At 40.6% G+C, this 7,543-nt stretch overlaps 1 protein-coding gene across 1 annotated transcript in view; it reads right to left on the reverse strand.

The window, feature by feature from the left end:
• Positions 1-7,543, reverse strand: part of LOC139445406 (proline-rich protein 23A3-like) — a 93,564-nt gene that overhangs the window by 17,523 nt on the left and 68,498 nt on the right. The window lies entirely within an intron of this gene.

Below are 7,543 nucleotides of genomic sequence, written 5' to 3' on the forward strand. Positions count from 1 at the left end.
ATGTGTTTATGAATATGAACTGCTAACAACGCTCATAGTCATGTTGCGTGTCGTGGTTAGAACGGTAATTGATCTATTGAAAGGTGTCATACGTTCGTGTTCGGATATAGGTACAACATCTACACGCACATACTTTCCTACATCATTCAAATGTATTAAATACCGGATACATTTAATAGACACCAACGAAAGAAAGGTTTAATGAGGGGAATACCCATATATCCTCTCTGAACTAACTCCCTTTTAAAATAACAAATGTACAACACATGTTCCCTAACATATCATAAATACGGGACACTGGTCACACAATTTATGAATGGGAAGCTTCAGGCGAGGTTGGTATGTTAACATTAATTGTAAGGCCGGGGTATGTTGGCATTGTTATGGGCGGTCGGTCGCTTAGTCTCTCTCTGCTATACATTAGCTCGTTCTTGCGCGCTAAATGTAAACTACACTGCTAGCTTGCTGATTGCGTAGTCTTATCTATTTTGTCTATATATTTTTTTCTATACAAGTTGTCTAACGTTCATGGTGTTCAACGTGTAGACCGTATAAGATGAATTTGATCCAGCTAGACGTACATTTTTTTTCTCCACCTACATTACCCGGCGTATATCATTTTGACACAACCCGTCTCTATTGCGGTATGATTGTACTTTCAACACACACCCTGTATTCATCAAATCAGGTCGCACGCTCTAGCGAGCGCGGGTTAAACGACGAGGTCACGTGAGTTGTCAAGCGCGCTCAATTCAAACTGGGCTGCTTGTCTATTTAGGGCAGCACGTTATACACATAGCTCTATTCATAACCCTTTACTTTTGTTTACTTACGAATTCTTTTCTGCCTTATAAACACACACCTTTCATTCCCCCTCACCTGTGACGCGCTGTTGATGCATGAGTCATCCTATCCGATCACGTGACTTGGATCAGCCAATCACCTTCCCTATTTTCACTCAACCTCCCTCAACCAAAACCAGCTCCTGCCTAGTGACACTATACTACTAACATCTTATCAACTTTCAGCAAATTTATCAAAATAAAATGAGGTTCGGGGAACAACTTGTTCAAAACTGAATAGTATGTGCTGAGGATATACATGCTCAGTTATTGGAATGTGAACGGTAATCTGAGGGTAGTAGTGAGTGAGTATTGTTTTACGCCGCTTTTAGCAATATTCCAGCAACAGCACGGCGGGGGACACCAGAAATGGGCTTTACACATTATACCCATGTCGGGAATCGAACCTGGGTTTTCGGCGTGACGAGCGAACGCTTTAACCACTAGGATACTCGACCTCCCCTGAGGGAAGTATAAACTAACATATTAAGTAAGTATGACAATATAAACGCACAATTTTCATATATGCGTGCGTAAATATATGATTATCGTTTGGGGTTCGACCTGACCCTCCTCCTTTTGAAAATTAAACAATAAAACAGTATATAATTCTGGACCCAAATGACAAATAATACCTTCATTTTATTCGTAATGCATATATTGTCAAGTGACCGCCTCTCCTTCTCCAACTGAAGGTAATCATTATATATCATAACTCATTTTGAGACGAACAGGGGGATTCGAACGTCATCACTGTGAAATAATGGTATGGTAACCTATTCCAATACAGAGAACGTAAGACATCTTCAACAGATACTTTACACACTGAACACCACCTGCACCTGTTGGAGTCAAGCTAGGGTCTCGATATCAAGGCGTTTGTCGTTACAGCATGCTAATAAGGGTGGGAGGTCGCAACGTTTGACATGTTTGACTGTGTGTCATTGTGCCCCGACGGCATAGATACTGTTTTAGTTTGTTGATTTTTTCTAAGGCATTTACACGGTTTTGCATAACAAGCTATTCAAAGAAATAAAGCATCACAGCTTGACCAAAGCTTATTAAAGTAATACTTATTACAATTAATAACGGAAGTATACTTTAACTTATAACATTCAGTGAGCTCCTTCTGTATAAATTGGATTTTTAGTAGATAACTATTATTTAAAAAGTTGAAAATTATTCCTTTGGACATAATAATGATTAGGTTTAAAGGATTGTTATTTTTCGATAAACAACCAAAAAGAACATTTTTTTGGATATTGTTACCGGGCTTTGCGTTTTGTGCGATATCCAAATTTCCATGTCTCGCCAGATGGAGCTCACTTTGTTACAATCCCATAATATATGCATACTATTTTCTGTTTCATTAGAACAGTAGCTATAACTTGTACTGTTTATTTATCCCAATTTCTTAAGAAGACAGTTCGTTGGCAATATAAGATGTAAAATGTGATGCTGGAGCCATTGTAGTTTAGTCACGTTCGTGCACGTGAACGGGACAGCACTAATATTCTCCCTGTCTTGTTCTTCAACACGGCGTCGCAGTCCGTACTCCCATTAAGCAAAATGATTATTTCTCTCACATACTTTGGTAATAAGTATTTTATAGAAATACAGTGTACCTGGTTTTTTTGTTCAGATGATTTTATAGGCAATGGTAGAAAGGGAGATTGTAGGATATTAAATGTCAAATTTGGGAAATCCTTGGCCTTCGACAGTACAGTGTAAAGAATGCCTATGTAGTTTAAAAAGTTGATTTTCAAATTGAAAACGGTTTTAAGTTTTCGAATGACATGAATCATCCGTTATTTTGTAGAAGATCATTCATGAAACGTATCCTTTCAAACCATTCTTTATTAAGTATACTGGTGTTTCCTATTTTTATGTGCTCGTCACACCATATATATTGTGCTAGGATGCTTTGTCATTTATACGCTCGACGTGGATTTTATGTATGAATTTCAACCAGGTCTTAATAAAGGCCCTTGTAGTATATATTACATATCTTTGTAATCATTTGTAATCTTAATGTCTTGCGGGTAGTTTCGAATTCATTATAGGGTCCAGAACGAGGTATATTTAGGACGAATAATGGACACCATTTTGAAATCGATTTTGATGCTGTACGTACCACTGATATCTTTTGCGCATGTGTTAATTCTGGTATTTTGGGACATTGTATACCGCCATTTGACGTTTCACACCTAATTTGACTTCTCTTCATGTTGTCGGGTTTACCTCCCCAAATGAATAAGAAAGACCTTTTTTGAAAACGGCGTAGATAGTGCTCGTGTGATGAGGTTGGCCTGGTCTAGATATCATTATTTACAGGTTGCCGTGGCGGCCTGGCCAATTCGCCTGATAGAAATTGTGGGAAGCGTCGTAAAATGATCAAACAACACCTGACAACGTTTCTATCGATCCTCACGGTAAAAGGCCACGCTGTTTTTTTTCTGAATTCGAGTTTGTCCCCAGCGCCCAATGGTTGTCGTAAAGTACGACCGACAAGGTGGTCGGCTCGCCACAATGACGAATGTACATGGATACCTCTGAAATGGCGGTGGTGGCCCCGCGGGGATTCTGGTTTAGAAGTAACCCGGCTGGTCGTGTGACCTGGCTTACTATTTTATGGATCAGGTGTCAGGCTCCATGCCGCTCCATTACGTGTGATTCTTGGTCGTTGTTAATAATACCAATCACTGAATTGCCTGCACGATGTCACCACATTCCTCAAATGTTGCGGACTGAGGTTTGAAAAGACACACACAAAGTGTGGGAAGGTGGTGGTGGTGGTGGTGTGGGAGTGTGTGTGTGTGTGTGTGTGTGTGTGGGAGTGTGTGTGTGTGTGTGTGTGTGTGTGTGTGTGTGTGTGTGTTGGTGTGTGTGTGTGTGTGTGTTAAATAGTGGTAAAATCGTATATGCCCAAAGGTCGGGTTCGTTTCCCCAAATAAGAGCTGTGTTGGAAAGAAAGCAACGTAAATTAATACTCACGCACGCATATTTTCTGTAATAGGGCGTGTTGAAGAAAAGTTTGAACATAAAACCATGATTGTAAACGAACTCAGAACAACTGCGGAATAAATCAAAACTCCGTCCATTATGCTACCCATTGAGTATGTTATGTTTTTTGTTGGCTGTTTAACACTGCACTCAGCAATATCCAGGGATTGATATCATGAGCATCGATCTACACAACTGTGTTACGACGACACGCTATCAACCAAGTCACCGAGCCTGACACTCGGTACATTTCATCGCCTTCTACGACAAGCATGGGATGCTGGTATGCATCTTCTCGCCAGGAATCCCATGGATGCTGAGAGTATGTGTTTTCATGAGGTTGTGGGGCTATTGTAGTGGCATGTGTGTGACATTGCGTTATGACTGTGAGCGTTATTCATGGGAACATATGTGTTCGTGGGCGTTGTATTGGTTTGGAAATACAACGCCCTGTTATTGAACGTTGGACCTCTGACAATGAGGACACACTGTGACGTCATGCGGCGAATACCGTTACAGTACATGTATGTGGAAATCCCACAGAATCGACCTGAGCTGAATCTGACTCATTGAACGATGTTATGACTTAAATTACATTTCGCCGTGGCGTGTGGCTTCATAAATGAGAGAATAATGGCTATTCGGGTTACACGCCACTGTAGCCTACAACAACAGTGATATTCCACAACAGCAATGACAACAGCCGGGGTCTACGGGGTCAGGTCGTATTTCTTTAATGTAAATACAATATAATAATACGAAATGATATATACATGGTTTTGATGAAGCTCATTAGAGAGAGAGAGAGAGAGAGAGAGAGAGAGAGAGAGAGAGAGAGAGAGAGAGAGAGAGAGAGAGAGATTTAACCCTTTGGAGATAAGGCACCTTACTATTATTTGCATGTGAATGAGTACACATTTGATAAAAATAATAACTTTATTGTGTGTGAGTGTGTGTGTGAGAGAGAGGGAGAAAGAGAGAGAGAGAGAGAGAGAGAGAGAGAGAGAGAGAGAGAGAGAGAGAGAGAGAGAGAGAGAGAGAGACGTTGTGTTCCTCATAATAAAGAAGTTGGCCGCCATACATTCTGTTCCTTATGTGTATCACTCCTAAATGCCATTCAAAGACTGGTCAGATAGTCTCATCTTATGTATAGCAATGGTATAAACTGGTCAAACATACATAGGCCACTTTTGTAGAATTATTAGAGACTGTAGTATATACAGTATAAAATAATACCTTTCTTCACATTATGAAAGTAAGGGTATCTGTTTAAAATATGCTGGTTTAAAATTCACGAAATTAAAGGCACTAGGTATAACTTCCATTCAACAATACATTAATGTGCATTACATTACTTGAGCACTACATCTGGTCATCGATATGACGAACACTTATTTCCGTTTATGTGATAGCAATTTAAACTATTTGTGAATTTTTATATCCAATAATCCATCACATGTCATTTATTGTACGTCGAGTTATATTTCCATATTATTGACGTTTTCCATAACGGTTTCGCTTTGTTTATAACCCAGAATAATCCGACCAATCACATCTCACAACGAAGTAATAATCATAAACATATTAAGAACCTGTTGTGGTTTGTTTACTTCAAGCCTCGGGGCAAATCTACGCACAGCTGTGGAGTACAGTGTATTTCAAGGACGATTTCTTAGAAAGGAAAGTACATTAGCATTAAACCGATAGCTATTTATAATGTAGTTAGTCACCTGTTTATACATCACTGTCATTACCACGTGCGCCTTTTAATGGCCTCCTTCATACTTAAAATGTAATCGATTAGTGTCATAAAAGAAAAGTGAGGCATAAGAGTTTTGCTTCATTGAGTTATGTGAGTGAAAATAAGTCAACTCGACCTTCTGCGGCTGTTGCTCGGTCACATTGCTAGCCTAATGGGTCATGTTGTTGTTTGTTTGCTGTTTAACGCGCACTCAGCAATATTCCAGCTATATGACGGCGGTCTGTAAATAATTAATCGAGTTTGGACCAGACAATCCAGTGATTGACATCATGAGCATCGATCCACGCAATTAGAATACGATGACATGCATGAACCAAGTCAGCGAGCCTGACCACCCGATCCCGTTAGTCGCCTCTTACGACAAGCGTGGTCGCCTTTGCGGCAAGCATGGGTTGTTGCGTTCCTCGCCATCAGGTTCAGACCGGTTCTTCCCATATGTACACAGGGAGAAGTCTGTGTCACCGTGTGTCTTAAATAACATGTGTATGCCATAAGTTGATATCCGTTAAAACGTCTAAAGCTGTTATTTTGTTTTAAAACCCATATAGTCCGCTGCCGCGTGATACCGGACACCCCACCTGCCGGACAGAATGTTGGGGGAAATTTTCACATAGAAAAAGAAAGTAACTCGTTCATTCGGACGATTACCATCTTCCTGAGGCAAGAGAGTTAAGCGACTATAAAAGTCCAGTTTCCACCCTTGCTGAACTAGGCTGGTATAATGGAGTTACATTTTGGCTGGACTAACGAGTCTGTGATTAGTTCAATCAAAATCGCGCAACGAAATCGAAATCCGGTTCGTAAACGTTCGTGCAGATTTCGGTCGATTGCAGGATTTGCCAAGCATGTGCACCGCCAACTCCTTGTAAACATATATTTTCCAAATCTTTTCATGTTTTAAATGAAGGTGTTCACGTGATTTCATGCATTTCGTAATGTAAGACCCGTTTTATCACAATATGGATCTTGATTATCGATCAGATCGTCTTGATTTGGCACCGCCATTTTGTTTGAAACAAAGGCAAGTGATACGAGAGGTGGAATCTGATTGGTCCATAGGAGGGGTTTAGAGGGGACATACCTCGTAATAACCACTGGTGGCGCTGCGATCGAGCCCAGGAATTCCAGCCTAGTTCGGCAAGGGTGGAAACTGGACTTTTAAAGTCAGTTAACTCTCTTGACTCGGGAAGATGGACGATTACCTAAAATGCTACTGTTCGGATTAACGAGGTATCCATGTGCCGAGGATAAATGGTTTATGTACCTCAATATAGCACTGTTTTCACATAACATCCATGAGATGAAGATTTCCGGTAACTGATAAATGAAGGGGCCCGTAAAGATCCGGGGTAGAATAGGTCTTCAGCAACCCACGCTTGCCGTAAAAGACGACTATGCTCGTCGTAAGAGGCGACTAACGGGATCGGGTGGTCAGGCTCGCTGTCTTGGTTGATGCATGTTAGTTGTGTGGTTCGATGCTCATGATATCAATGACTGGATTGTCTGGTTCATCCTCGATTATTTACAGACCGTCGTCATAGAGCTGGAATATTGCTGAGTGCGGAGTTAGACAACAAACAAACAAATAAACAATTATGAATGATGGAACATCACGAGTTGTTTGTCGCCACTGTACTAAAAGCGAACGTCTTGTGTGAGACAAGGTATCGACGCACCTGCTTCATCAGGTAATCTGAACACAATCTCGTGCACATTGCGAGTGAGATGCAAATAAAATATTTTGTCTCTGTCTGTCTGTCGGCAATCTAGTTGTAAAAATATTGATGCAGCCGTGACAGTTCGACGGATGAAACAATGTGTAAATAATTTCATTAATTTTGCATTGTCTTCATCCCTAAAATCAATATTTACTTTCGACACCGACTTGGGCCTCGCCTAATTAACTCAAGACGAACAGATGGTTACTACGATACCG

The sequence above is a fragment of the Haliotis cracherodii genome, unplaced genomic scaffold, assembly GCF_022045235.1.
Source record: "Haliotis cracherodii isolate W230 unplaced genomic scaffold, xgHalCrac1.p SCAF_6, whole genome shotgun sequence".
NCBI classification, from domain to species: domain Eukaryota; kingdom Metazoa; phylum Mollusca; class Gastropoda; order Lepetellida; family Haliotidae; genus Haliotis; species Haliotis cracherodii.